Genomic DNA, 15224 nt, shown 5'->3' on the forward strand with positions numbered 1-15224 from the left:
AATAATGTGAAATGTCATTTTTTCCTCATCAAGTGGCAAAAATGAAAAAGGCTGATAATTTACAGTGCTGGTAGGGAGGGAAAACCAGGCCTCCTCATATCATGTAGCTAAGAATGTAAATTGTTACTACCTTTGAGAATATAGTATAATGATATCTATTAAAATAAGAAATACATATTATTGCCTCACATCTCATTTTGGGGAATATAGTCTTCAGATATGAAGGTGGGAGAATGTAATAACTAATCAAGGATGCTTGGTGCACACTTTTTAGTGGCAAAACAAAGCATAATTGAGACACCTCCTGAATGTCTCTCAGTAGGACATATTTTGACATAAATATAATTTAGTGTATTCATAATTTCAATTAAAGGGAGTGTAAATGAATGAATTAGATTTGTATGAATTGTTCTGGAGGATATCTACGGCAAATGAGAAAAATGCAAAGTGTGGAGTCTTGAACATAGTATAATTCAGTTTTTATAAGAACAAAAAATTCAAACTCTGTATGTAGGAATAAATGTTTGTACACAGCATGATGAAAGATATGGGAGGGTACCCACTAGGCTTTTGACCTTTCGAGGGATGGGATAAGAGGAGGGGTACGTATACCTGTATGGAGTGGGAGTATTATGAATCTTTTCTTTAATGCATTTTAAAAATAGGATACATACAAATACTTTTAAAATAAAAAAAAAAAAATGAGATGAGGAAACATGGCCCTAAAAAGTTAAGGCCATTGACCAAAGTCTTCACAACTGGTTGATAGCCAAACAGGGGCTATGATGAAGGTGTGCTGAGCCCGGGTTCCCTGTGTTCAATTCCCCTGTACAGATTGCTGATAACTGGCAAGACTCCTTACTGCTCCTTTTATTTGATGTTTCGTCCCTCCCCTCCATCTCTATTGAGTAGCTGAGCTGAGAAGGAGCGCGTGCTTTTAATTGTAGCCAGATCCTCTGCTGTTCATCCTCAGGCAGACACTTTCCTTTTGACTGGATAAGTTAATTTCCATGACTGGGTTAGCTACTGAATGACAATCCCCAGAGTTAAAAGGATTGAGGGGGCAACTGAAGAGTTATATATTTTCTCATTGTCCAGTCAAGACGTTCTCCTTGATCTGACACTTTTTCAGAAGCCAGCATTTTATTTCATTTCCAGCTTGACATAAAAGTGATTGTGTCCTTGGGGGTTATAAGAAATATAATCTCACCTGTGACCTCCCTTTCATGCTGTAAGCTCTCCGAAGACTTCACGGAACCTGTGCAGTTTAATTTAGGTTTTGCTCAGCTTTCTTTTGGTTAAAGTTAACCCGTGCACCCTTTTGAATAGCTCATTATTTAATCCAGGGAGACATTGTTACCCATCAAATAGAACATATTGCTGTATTCACTTAATTTTTTTCTTTTTATTCCTAGGAAATCCTTTTTTCCCCCTAATGTTCTTGATCTCTATGTGCAGTTTGGAAATATGCAGCCACAAATTATGAATGTGGGCCTGAAGAAATTATGAGTCAGTGTGGTAGGCAGAATAATGTCTTCCCAAAGCAGTCCACATCTAACCCCTGGGATATGTGACTATATTATCCTGCATGGCAGAAGGGACTTTGCAGCTATGATTCAGGTAAGGGTTTTGAGATGGGGAGATTATCCACTGAGGAGGTGGGCCTCACATAATGACATAGGTCTTTAAAAGCAGATGCCTTTTCCTGGCTGTAGTCAGAAGATGGGACCATGGAAAATGGTCAGAGAGATGCAACACTGCTGGCTTTGAAGATGAAGGAGGGGTCTATGAGCCAAGGAATGCAGGAGGCTTCCAGAAGCTGGAAAAGGAAATAAAACCATTCTCCTCTAGAGCCTCCAGAAGGAACGCAGCCCTGCCAACATCTTGATTTTAACCCAGCGAGACCCACGTCGGACTTGAGAGGCATGGTAAACCAGATGTGCTATAGTTGCGGCTCTGCCTCTGTTTTCCACTCTTCTCTCAACTTTTCCTTCCTCCACATGGAAATGACCTCAGGAAGACGATCCCCCGTGGTAGCAAGGTGGTGATCAGCAGTGACTGGACAATAAACTTTCTAGTTCACATCCATGGGTAAGAAAAGAAGCATCTCCCTCAAGCATGGAATAAGATATTCCCTTCAGTCCGATTAGACCCATTGGATCATAGGCTCACCCCTGGACCAGCCCCGGGAGTGCCAGCTGCTGATGGGTTAAGCCTGGTTCCTCCAGCAGAGGGGATAAGGTGGCGGTGATGGGCATCCACACAGATGAGGGAGGAGCCAAGGGAAGAGGAAGAGTAGGGCTAGAATCTTCATCATAGCACGTTTGCCTCACCCTGCCTCTCAAAGCCTCGTTGAGCGGAATATCATTCACCTAACTGTACTCATGAACTGTTGTCTCCTACAGTTCCACATCGTTCAAGCAGGTCGAGTTGGTTTCCTTTCTCTATTACTTGCTGCCAAAAATATTCTACTAGCCACACGCAAGTCCCTCCTGCCTACTCTTTTCTTTCCTGGTACCTGACTGGCTCCTGCAGGCCATTCCGTTCATGAATTTCTGAGCCCGATCATATCTGGTAAGACACAGCTTTCCTCCTGAGAACTGGCTCCCAGGCCCAGGGCCAGCAGTGCACGGCAGGCCCAGTGCCTCTCCCCAGCCCTGCACTCACGGCTGGCATTGCTAATGGACCCTGGCACTCCTTCTTGCTGAGTCCACATGCGGGCTCACGATGTTCCACACTGCGCTCCGGGCAGCCACGTCTGGCTGATTGGAGCTGGTGCAGAGGAGGGACCCAATTTGGCACATTAGCGTAACTGGACATCGTCTTTTTTTTCTTTTTAAGTAGTTGCTTTGCCTGGTCAGTTCCTATTGAGATAACAACCAGTTACAACTCTCAGGCCTCCCTCCCTTGTCTGTCTCTGTATTTCCCTAAGCTTGCGCTTGGCACAGCCGGTACATAGCCACGCCGAGGTACCAGGACTTAGGTGGTTAGTGTTAAGTCTTGAACCTCCACTGCTCTGCCATTTTAGTTTAAAACAGTTTCTAGGGTTAAATCCTCTATTCCCAGCCTCTTAAATACTCTACAGTTTTGTAGCATCATTTATATTTTATGAAGGGAATATAATTCACTAGAATTCCCGATTGGGGGCATACTGCTCCTTTCAAGAAAAGTGATCAGAACAGGAGACATTGTGGCAAGTCCCAGGGGAAGGGTAGTCACATATCAAGCTGCACAACTTTTGGAAGAAGGCAGTTCATGGGCAGTGGACCTCAGGGAAGGAGGAAACAGGAGAGCAGCTTGATGTTGTGGGGACCACATGGAGGGCAGTGATGAAATTCCTAACAACTGCTCAGAGGTGGGCTTTTAGGCAATGAAATGAGTCCAGAGAGGGCTTTTAGAGACCAGTCAGGCTGTCCTGTGCCCTGTAATTCCCTTTATCTTGCCTCCTCACAAGACCTTCCGTAATGACTTCTATTTTCTTCTTGTTCCATCTACAGGCAATCTTGGGTATCTTCTGGATGCAGTTCCACGCCGTTCAATCCTAAGGTCACAACATGGGGGCACGATATTATTCAGATTATAGTTTATTTTATGCTGTCGTCTTTTACATAGTTGAGCCCTCTTATTCTATCTGTGTCTTAATAGTTGTAACTTCTTTTGAAGGGTACTAGAATATGCCACCCCAAAATATGCCACATTGGCATAAGGATTATTTTGAGCCGAAGGCAATTGAGAAGAAGCAGGTATAAGAAAAGCTCTCTGCCCTTCCTCTATTTGCCTAAAAATAGGACATAAATTTGTAAATGTGTCCCCTTTCCTTTCCCTACCATGAAGGACAGAAGTTAATCTCCATCACTGGAGACAACTCTAGATGGTTAACAGCCCAGACTTGGCACCACAGGAATCTGCACAAAAAACCTTACTAACTAGTCCTTACCTTCTATTAGTTCCCCTGTACATTTACCCTCCAGTAATTCGCAGCCCTAGAAATTCAGTCTTTTTCCTTTGTCTTGTGATTTCTTTAAAAATATATTGTTCTTGGACTTCCTAGGTGGCACAGTAGTTAAGAATCTGTCTGCCAACGCAGGGGACATGAGTTCGATCCCTGCCCCAGGAAGATACCACATGCCACAGAGCAACTAAGCCCGTGCACCGCAAATATTGAGCCTGTGCTCTAGAGCCCGTGAGCCACAACTACTAAGCCCATGTGCTGCAACTACTGAAGCCCACGCGCCTAGAGCCCATGCTCTGCAACAAGAGAGGCCACCGCAATGAGAAGCCTGTGCACTGCAGTGAAGAGTAGCCCCCACTCGCCGCAACTAGAGAAAGCCTGTGTGCAGCAACAAAGACCCAACACAGCCAATAAAATAAATAAATACATAAATAAATAAATAAATAAATAAATAAATAAATAAATAAAATATGTATGTATATATGGTTCTTTTGCTAAGATGTTATATAAGCCCAAGTTCTAACCACTGTTTTGAGTTACTTATCGCTGGATACACCCATGCATGTGTATGATGCACATGTTCATAAACTTCTCTTTGTTTTTCTCTTGTTAATCTGTCCTTTTTGCAGGGCCTACCAATAAAACCTAGGAAGATGGAGGGGAAAAGTTCCATTTTTCCTCTTCTACACGTTTTTTTTTAATGTGACTTTCTTTTCATTCTCCTTGACATTTTTCCTAGCTTATATTTATTTAACCTCATTTCATCTTATTGCTTTTATTTTTGTTTTCCTCCCTCCATTATAATATAGATTTTTACATTTGTATGATTTTTCACTATCTTATAAATTTCTCTTATTTACTTCTATCTTTTTGATGTTTAATTTCAACTCTCAGCTTTCTCAGCGGCAAGCTGAGGAGGCAGGCGCTAACACATCTTGAGGCTGAAAAATCTTGGAATTCCCCTTGGCAGTCTTAACATTTTCTCCATTGGCCTCTTTTAAACGTTGATCTAAGAATTCAGGTAATTCACTGACTCCTCCCTAAATGCATGGTATAGATGCATATCAATCTGGAATGGAATTTCCTTCTGAGATCAAGCACCCTGCATTCCCTTTATGTGAGATTAATTTAGGTATGTGGGAGAAAGTTTTAGTCCCAGGTGGGAATTCAAGTCAGAAGTAAGGAATCAAAGGAAGAAGTTGGGGCCATGGAACTGGCCAGCTCACTGGGGCAAAGAAGCAGCCGAGAGGTTACACCTGGGCCCAGGGCACATTCCAGCAATATTGGACATTCGCTTTATGGCCCCGTGACCAATGCCAGATTCCATGGGACAGAGTACCTGGAGCTGCAGGGTGTTTCCTCAAACGTGCTTTGGCCCAGAGCCTGGGCCTGGTTTAGCCTGTGTGTGCAGGAGCCAACAGAGGGAGAGACACTTACCCACTCCCTGCTCAGAGAGGGGTACATTCCCAGGGGCTGATTCTGCCCTGCTGTTTCCGCCTTGTCACAGGCAGTGGCTCCCTGAAGCATGACGAGAAGCAGGTGGGGTTGCTTGCCAGTTAGACTTTTAAATAGGAGAAAAGCCTATGTGTAAGATGCTTGTCTCTTATAGAGACTTAACAAAACTAAAAGTAAGGGGGGAAATCCTTCCTTGAGAATGTGCTACTTTGGTTGAAAAACCTTTAAAAGGGGTTTTCTTCTCTCTGTCATCTTTACTGACATTACTCAGCACCGTCCAGCCTGGTGAGTCAACATCTGCATCTCTTTCCCACCACTGATAACAGACATTTTTTTGGTTATCTTCTACTTTTTAATCTTGGCAAGAAGGAATGTTGGCCAAAGGACTAGCTTGTTATTTAGCTTTTAAAGCCAACTATTAATAATAATAAAGAAAAGAATGTGATCAAAAATGACATGCAAAACCTTATTGCACTTCTTTGTCTCCTTACTTGCCTCCATTAGGATGGCGAAGTTTCAGTTGTTCTGTGCTTGGAGCCACTAACAGTGAAACTTGCAGGCACCCCCTTCATCCTTGTCTCTAAGAGGTTTGAAACATATTGCAAATAACTTGATTCGCCATCAGCTAAAGAGAATGAACCTCTGGAATCACCACTGGGTTTCTGGCTGTTGCTCATCACAATCAGATTTCTCTCAAAATAGGGATTCATGTGAGTCTCATTTAAAGCCAGTGGGCCCCCATGCCTTCTGTTGTCACTGCTATCAGATTTAATGGAGCTAGAAAGATGTGTGTAATGCAGTGACTGACTTTGGTCATTTTGAGTGTCATGTACTTTAAAAAAATTCTATTTATTTATTTATTTGTTTGTTTATTTATTGGCTGCATTGAGTCTTCATTGCTGCACTCTTGTGTACGGGCTTTCTCTAGTTGGTGAGTGGGGGCTGCTCTTTGTTGTGGTGCACAGGCTTCTCATTGTGGTGGCTTCCCTTGTTGCAGAGCTTGGGCTCTAGGTGCTCAGGCTTCTGTAGTTGTGGCTCCCGGCCTCAATAGTTGTGGCATTGCTGGCCCTAGTGCGCATGGGCTTCAGTAGTTGTGGTGCATGGGCTCCGTAGTTGTGGCTCACAGGCTTAGCGGCTCTGCAGCATGTGGAATCTTCCCAGACCAATCCCCACAGGGGATCAGACCTGTGTCCCCTGTATTGGCAGGCAGATTCTTAACCACTGCACTACCAGGGAAGTCCCAAGTGTAATGTACTTTTTGAGGATTTGGTGAAAGCTAGTCTTTCTCCAGGAAAGTTAAAAAAAATGTACGAACATTCTGAGTGCCGCCTACAATTTCAGGTTCTTCCCTGATTATTGAAGCACATCCTGTGACCTCAGGTTAAAAATCATCAATAAAGAATGAGACTACAGGCATCACGTTAATTTTCTTAGTGTATGTGTTATTTGGGGTTAATCAGAGAGACAAAAGAGTTGGAGATACATATTAAAACATTTATTACACAGAACTGGCTTCTGTGATTGTGGGGGCTAGCTCCGCAAGTGCTGGCAACCAAATGTGGGTGTCCCTTCAAAATTCATATGTTGAAACCCCCAAGGTGATGATGGTTTTTGAGGGGGGCCTTTGGGATGTGATTAGGTCATGGCAGTGAAGCCCTCATGAATGGGATTGGAGCCCTTATAAAAGAGACCCCAGAGACCCCTCCTGTCCCTTTGGCCATGTGAGGACACAGCAAGAAGATGGCTATCCATAGAACCAGGAAGCGAGCTCTCACAGACAGCAAAACTATTGGTGCCTTGATCTTGGACTTACCAGCCTCCAGAACTATGCGAAATAAATGTCTGTTGTTTAAGCCGGCCAGTCTATGGTATTTGTGTTACAACAGGCTAAACAGACTAAGCCAGCAAGTCTGAAATCATAGGGCAGGCTGTCAGGAATGGCAGGCTGTCAGGAATGGCAGGCTGTCAGGAATGGCAGGCTGGAACTCTTTGGCACAGTGTAAGACTGACGTCTACAGGTGGAATATCTTCTTCCAGGAAGCCTTAGCCCTGTTTGTAAGGCCTTTCAACTGATTGAATCAAGCCCACTGTATTATCTAGATGATCACGCTTCCTTAAAATCAACAGATTATGGATTTGTATTATTATTTTTTTAGAAATTTATTTTATTGAAGTATAGTGGACTTACAATGTGTTAGTTTCTGCTGTACAGCAAAGTGATTTAGTTATACATATATGTATATTATACAGTTATACATATATGTATTCTTTTTCATATTCTTTTCTATTATGGTTTATTACAGGATATTGAGTATAGTTCCCTGTGCTACACAGTAGGACCTTGTTGTTTATCCATCCTATATATAATAGTTTGCATCTGCTAGCCCAAACTCCCAATCTATCCCTCCCTGACCACTGCCCCCCCCCAACTGTGGTAACCATGGGTCTGTTCTCTATATCTGTGAGTCTGTTTCTGTTTCGTAGATAAGTTCATTTGTATCATATTTTAGATTCCACATATAAGTGATATCATGTGGTATTTGTCTTTCCCGTCTGACAACTCACTTAGTGTGATAATCTCTAGGTCCATACATGTTGCTACAAATGGCATTATGTCGTTCTTTTTTATGACTGAGTAATATTCCATTGTGTATGTGTACCACATCTTATTTACCCATTCATCTGTTGATGGACATTTAGGTTGTTTTCATGTCTTGGCTATTGTAAATACTGACTATGGATTTTACTAAATCTTTTGTTGTTGTTGGCTGCGCCACAGGGCTTTTGGGATCTCAGGTCCCTGACTAGGATTGAGCCTGGGTCATGGCAGTGAAAACCTGGAATCCTAACTACTAGGCAACCAGGGAACTTCCTTGACCATGGATTTGAATCATACCTGCAAACTGTCTTCACAGTAGCACCCATACTGGTGTTTAATTGAGTAACTGGAGGCTGTAGCCTAGCCGAATTGACACATAAAACTGATGGCCACAAGTATGATGGTATTATGGGTATGTACAGGAACATCTTTGTCCTTAGAAGATACATGTTGAAATATTTAAGGTCAAGTATCATGTCTGCAATTTATGCTCAGTTTACAAAATATACATATAGAGAGAACAAATGGCAAAAGGTTAATACTTGTGCAGTGTAGATGGAGGGTATATGAGGGTTCACTGTCTTATTCTTTCCATTTTTCTGTTTGCCTAAAAGTTTTCATAGTAAAATTCATGAATTAAAGTGGCCCCGATCTCCTGCCTGGCACAGTGTCTGCTGGCTTATAACACACACTCAGTAAGTGTTGCGTGAATTAAGTTGGATAAAGGGCAGCATTTCACTCACAGCCAAAGTTGTCAGCAAGAAAATGTGGCTAGGGTGGTAATAATAAGAATCTGCTTTTGATCTTCTTCTGTCCTTGTGAAGACAAAGATACAGTGCTGTGTTAGTTTTTGTGTTGTGTTGTGTTAGTTATTCCATTGATAAATAACCAATAGCTCAGACATTTTCTTGAGGTAAGTGGAGGCTACAGGATGTAGCAGAGGGAATACTAAGATAAGAGGCAAAAATTCTGTTATAACAGCAATCAATGTGACTTTGGGCAAATTGCTTACCTTCTCTGAACCTATTTCCTCATCTGAAAATGGGGATTATCATCCCTGCTTTTTTCAGGATTGTTCTGAGGAAGAAATTCAATAACAACTGTAAAAATGCCCTGTAGGCAGGAGTGCTGCAGAAGGGTCCTCCCACTCACTGTTGCATGTAGTATCTAGACCCATCTTACCACATTTAACATCTCTGACTTGGGAAGAGTGTTACAATTGATGCTGCATCATAGTTTAATTGGCAGCATGTTTTTCTTTCTTAATGGTATTTAAAATAATAGTGGCATCTTAGATTTGATATGCTTACCGTGGCTGAGTGGTCTTGGGCCATGGCTTACATCCTTCAAACCTCACCTTTTTCCTCTTTGCTTTGGGAATAAAAGTACGTTTATGGTTGTTATGAAGATTAAATAAGATCAAGAGTGCAAAGCACTTCGTAAGTGTTCAGTAAATAGCAGTACAAGATAGTATTACACAAATTTAAGTTATTGTTGCTTAGTACAGAATGTATGTAGTCTCTAAAGATCCTGCCCATAGAAGCCACCTTTGCCACCCCATTTTTGAAGAAGAAAAGAAATACAACCATATCAAGGTTTCTTTGGAAAAAATGACCCCAAATGACGTCCAGATGATGGCTTTGAGTATTTGTTCTCAAGAATTAGATCTGAAAACAAGGTGTCAGGGTAGCAAACTCTTTTTTACTTTCCGTTCCTACTGACTGAATGCTGGCACTATGTTCACAGTCACACTTCTGGGGCTTCCCTAGACTCTCAGGCTAGGACCTGGGGTAGTGCACTCTCTGTGCACACGTACGTTTTGAGAATGTTGAGATCAGCCCTACCCTGGGCGAGCTGCACTGCAGTCTTCCCTCAATAAAACTCCCAGACGTTTCCCCCGCGCTGCTGTAGCCAGGCTCTGACGCTTTTGGTGTCCGGGAACCGGGGTTGGCAAACACATTACCTGCAGTAAAAGCTTTTATTTTTGTTGACCCGCAGTGTAGGGTTTAATATGCATGATCCGGGCTTCCTAGGTGGCGCAGCGGTTAAGAATCCGCCTACCCATGCAGAGGTCACGGGTTCGATCCCAGCTCCAGGAAGATCCCACATGCCGCGGAGCAAGTAAGCCCGTGTGCCAAAAAAAAATAAAAAAAATAAAAAAATAAATAAATAATATGCATGATCCCTCCTGCAGAGGGAAGCCTATGAATCCTGCCAGCCCAAGCGTCCTGTGTTAAGTGCTTCCAACTAAAAGGCACAATCAGATCCTGTGGCAAAGGCTCCAGCCTTACCTTCTCAAACAGTGCCCTGTGCAGAGTTTGGGGAGCAACTGGACCTTAGGATTTCAACATATGAATCTGAGGCAGGGACACATTTAGACCATAGTAGTGGATGTACCTCAATTTATTTAACGAGTTCTCTATTGATGGACACTACCGTTTGGCAGGTTTTTTCACTACTTGTGGTCAAATACATCCTAAGTGATATTCTGCTCAGTAAAGGGCAAAGGGTGAGGGGGTAGCCCTAGGAAACCACTTTAGTGGTAGAATGAATTTCACTAGGCACACACATTGCATAGCTTTGGGTGGCCTTTGATCTAATCGATGGATTTAATTGCTGTGGGCTGGACATGAGGTGAAGCAAAGTACTGGAAGCACAAAAGGAAATCAGGCCTTATTGTTGGTCCTTTAGAATCTAATTACAAGGAATGAGTTAACATTCTGCACTGTTAACAGGCACTTTAATTCTTTCTCATAATGAAGAGTCCTGAATTCCTGAAAAGGGCACCAGATGCAGAGCAAGGGGTTGGGATCTAACCCTGCAGAACATCGGATTCCTCAGAGAAAAGTGCTGTGGTCTCTACTGCTTCAGGACCAGACCCCCACGTGAACAAGATACTGAGTGGGAATTTTCCTTGGCCTGGGAATTGATGGCCAGGGCCAAAGCCATAAACAAAGGATTCTACAGAGAAAGGTACCAAGGAGCCTCTAAAAATGGGGGTCAATCACTGGCCCACCTCAGCTATCACCCCCTATGCTCCTCCCCATCTACAGGCCAAAGATAGCTGGCAGGGGTAGGAGTGAGGGTGAGAGGTGGGGGAACCAGCGGAGAAAGCAAAGTGGAGTTGTGAGCCATCAACTTATGGGCGGGAGGGTGTTGTGTCTATTTCTATGCAACTTTAAAGTCAAGTGAAGGGGTCCTAAGGAGTTACTTGTAAAGACAGGGGTCCTGCAGGAAGGGTGGTTGGTCATCATATTAATTTTCTATCACTGCTATAACACATAACTACAGATTTGGTAGCTTAAAACAATGCAAATATATGATTTTACAGCTTTGGAAGTCAAATCAATCTCAGTGAGCTAAAGTCAAGGTGTTGGCATGTTCCTTCTCTCATTCCGGTTCCAGCATCACATGGCTTTTTCCTAATTTTGACCCTCTTCCCTCTTATTAGGACCCATGTGATTACCTTGGAGCTACCTGGATAATCCGGGATGATCTCACCATCTCAAGATCCTTCACTGAACTACATCTGCAAAGTCAAAGAGACGTACATACCATGTAAGGTAACATTTTCACAGGTTCCATGGATTACAATGTGGACATCTTGGGAGGCCATTATTTAGCCAATCCCAGTCATAGTTCCTTGATCAGACCTCACCTTTGGCACTGGACTTGTTCAACTGCCCTCCACCTATGTGATTAGGGCAAAAGAAGATTGGAGAGGGATGTGAAATTGAGGCGGGGATGGCCATGGGACAGACATCACTGACTGGTTAGATAAGGATGTGAGAGTTCCCAGGGCATCCAGAGAACTGCCCACTTGGTGAAGGGGGACCCCAGGAGAAAGGAGCTCTGGGCAGGACTGCCACGTGCAGGTAGTGAGGGGTTAGGATTGGATGAAGTGAGTTGGGAGCCAGATCTCCCAACTCTGTGTGGAAGCAGGAGAGACAGCAGACCACCCCCTCTCCCTGTGTCAGCCCTGCAGTCACAGTCTGGTTGGTTATAAAAGTGAAAATGTTGCCTCAAACATAAGATGGGGAGGTATAAATTGCATGGGCTTTTTAATAACTTTTGATAATCAGAAAGCTAGATCTGTCCAAGATGTCATGCTAGCCAGTAGGGAAAGAAGAGTCAGCATTTGACAGTTGGGGTTCAGTGATGAAAAAAGAAAAAGCTATTTCATGTTTGAGGTATTAGCAAGAGCAGGCTTTTCAAGAAACCGGCTATATTTCTTCATATCAGGGCTGGGACTCCGAGGAGAGAATGAAGAATTTTAAAAAGCCTAAGTCACAGCAGCTGTCTTTGCTCGAGGGCCGCTTGCAACACCCCAAGAATGAGCGTTTTCCCTCTTGGGCCACACTTGCCATAGTTCTGTGTGGCTCTCTGTGTAGCCGCATAGTGCGGAGGCCCGCTTCTTGAACGGTTGTTTTTCTGGAGAGAACCACAACTGAGCCTCAAACTTGCCTGGAAGGAGGCATTTGAAGATGATCTATCACCCACCTAGCACCCTGACCTCACGTTCCATTCCTGCAACCGTGAGTTCCATGGGAGGCAGTGGAACAAGGTGACTAGGAGGGCAGACAACCCAGGTTCTAATCCTAGTTTATCACTGCCAGGTGTGTGACCTTGAGCAGGTTTCTGAACCTTTTACGCCAACATACCTAATCTAGGTACGCAAAGCACAACATTTTCTTGGTGGATTTTGGGCAGTCTTCAGTATTTGGGGTGGTGGGGACCATGTTGCATGAACTGCTGCAACCCCACTACTGAATTTCAAGGAAAAGAGGTCTCAGGCTGACTTCTGCTACACATAGACATTTACTAGCAAGTAGGTACAAAACATGCATAGTCCCTGTTCAGTGAGCTTGATGGAAGCCCAGCTATTGATTCCCCAGAGTGCTCCTTGCATAAAACTCACCTCTGAGGCCAATGCAGCTATATTTTATGCCAGGATTCTGTGAGCTGTTTTGTGGGAGTCAACAATCCTCTGGAATCAGCAGGTGCACACAGGACCTTTTACAGGGGTTGATCAGCCTTGGGGGGGGGGGGGGCGGTCATTGATAAGGGTTAAGTTTCTTATGTACCATTGGTGCCATTGGGTTCTTTAAATTATGTTATTCATCCATGTATGTTGAACAAGCTGTTAATTTTACCAATGGAAATTCACATTTAATATCCATTAGGCTAATGAAAAAACTTCAAGTGCTGGTGAGAGATAAAAATAGCTGAGGAGCTTATAGCAGCTCCCTCCGGAGTGGGGCCTTTTGATTAAATGCCAGCAAACCACCCCTGGAGTGTATATTCCTGATTAGGGCATGACTGTCACAAGGGTGTAGCCCAAACCAACTAATACGTATATTTATAGCACACGGTTTATGTTGAAATATTTTAAAGTAAACTACATATGACATGAGACCTCTCACACCCTGGCTTCCTCTTCTGCAAAATAAGGGTAATAATCCCTACCTCACATGGTTGCCACCAGACTATTAAATTATGAGAACGTTTAGTATAGTGCCTGGTAAATAGTAGCGGCTCAGAAAGTGTTAGCTGATAATTGTTATTTTTTGCTTAGATATACCTAAGCAAACTTTTTTGAGAAATTATGTACCCATTGAGCACTTCGAAGTTGACATCTAAAATTTTTTGTTACAGATTTATATAATAGCAAAGGATTTAATTTCTGGGCATGTAGTAATTTTTAACATTTTAAGTTAAAACTGATGTATTGGTCTTCCCTGCTGGTGCAGTGGTTAAGAATCCGCCTGCCAATGCAGGGGACATGGATTCAAGTCCTGGTCCGGGAAGATTCTACATGCTGGGGAGCAACTAAGCCCATGTGCCACAACTGCTGAGCCTGTGTCCTAGAGCCTATGAGCCACAACTACTGAGGCTGTGTGCCTCAACTACTGAAGCCCATGCTCCTAGAGTCTGTGCTCCACAACAAGAGAAACGACTACAATGAGAAGCCCGCACATCACAACAAAGAGTAGCCCCCACCTGCCCCCCGCCACAAGAGAAAGCCTGTGCCCAGCAACGAAGGCACCAGTCCGCCCAAAATAAATCCATAAATAAATAAATAAGCAAGTAAATTTATAAAACTGAAATATCAATCTTTTAAATATATCCAATGGAATCTAAATACAATGATTGAGTGCCAGCTATCCTCATTTTAAAAACGCATGAACAAGCTTTTCTTTCCTGTAAAAGCTCTTCTGTGATATTTAAAGTAGGACATTTTATTTCTTTACTTTTTTCTCCTTGAACTTGCATTTCCATTTCACTTACCCTACAAAATTTTATTCTAATGTAATATATTTTTATGCTCGAAAGTCTTTTATTGATTGTGCTATTGTATTTTCTGTAACAAATATATGTATGCAAATAAAAGTTTTATAATTCATTTTATTTCCTGTTACCTTAAGGCTCCAAATGTTAAAAACATTTAGCATGGGTTATCAGTATAGTTATTTTTCTGTGTAGCGTGGATTAGAACATAAATGTATGATGCATTGTGATAAACATGTGCCAAAGAAAAAATAAGCTTGTATTAAAAATAAACTGAATAAAATGATTCTTTTCAATTAATTCATGTATCTGGATGAATATTATTTCTAGAACGAGACAAGCTTTAGCATCAAATACTTTCCCATTTTTATTTTTACTGATATGAGTAATGAGAACATCTATTCATGTATATCAGAAGTTGGGCGTGGAAGGACTCTTGCTTCAGCAATGGTATTTAATGATCTGAACTCTGTGTATTTTAAGGGATATTATAACAACCCCTGAGAATTAACTTGTCAGGTAGATTAGGAAAGCAGTGACGTTGTTGTTTGGATCACGTGGACCCGGTGGACGTGATTTATCCACCCCACCTGGGCAAGGAACCACAATTCGCTGCGGTGTTTGCTGAGGGCAAGGTAAAGGTACGCACTGAAAACTCGTGCTCAGTTGAAAAAATGTACTACGGGTATTTCTTTCTTATATTGATATATATCGACCAAATATTTTTGCTTTTCTTCCCTTATTGTCCCCTTTCTTTTATCCTTTTATCACGTTTTTTATATCTCAGTATGTAAGTTACAGGATGGCGATAGGGGCGTGTGAATCAGCTAGAGGAATGAACAGCACCGGAGAACAAAAAAGGGGACTTCGCGTCTCCTCTTGGGGAAAGCGTTGGTGGGATTTTGGTTGTGGGATGCTTGTACGATTTGG

At 42.6% G+C, this 15224-nt stretch overlaps 2 long non-coding RNA genes across 2 annotated transcripts; both read left to right on the plus strand.

Annotated features, from left to right (window-relative positions):
• Window positions 1-1427: 1427 nt before the first annotated feature.
• Window positions 1428-2552, plus strand: LOC130856045 (uncharacterized). Its single transcript, XR_009054419.1, has 3 exons — window positions 1428-1620; window positions 1716-2091; window positions 2406-2552. It is a non-coding gene; the product is annotated as an uncharacterized LOC130856045 (long non-coding RNA).
• An 8231-nt stretch (window positions 2553-10783) lies between these two features.
• LOC130855902 (uncharacterized) lies at window positions 10784-14127 on the plus strand. Its single transcript, XR_009054390.1, has 3 exons — window positions 10784-10979; window positions 11458-11564; window positions 13757-14127. It is a non-coding gene; the product is annotated as an uncharacterized LOC130855902 (long non-coding RNA).
• The last annotated feature ends 1097 nt before the right edge of the window (window positions 14128-15224 follow it).

This window comes from Hippopotamus amphibius, chromosome 6, assembly GCF_030028045.1.
Source record: "Hippopotamus amphibius kiboko isolate mHipAmp2 chromosome 6, mHipAmp2.hap2, whole genome shotgun sequence".
Classification (NCBI taxonomy): Eukaryota; Metazoa; Chordata; class Mammalia; order Artiodactyla; family Hippopotamidae; genus Hippopotamus; species Hippopotamus amphibius.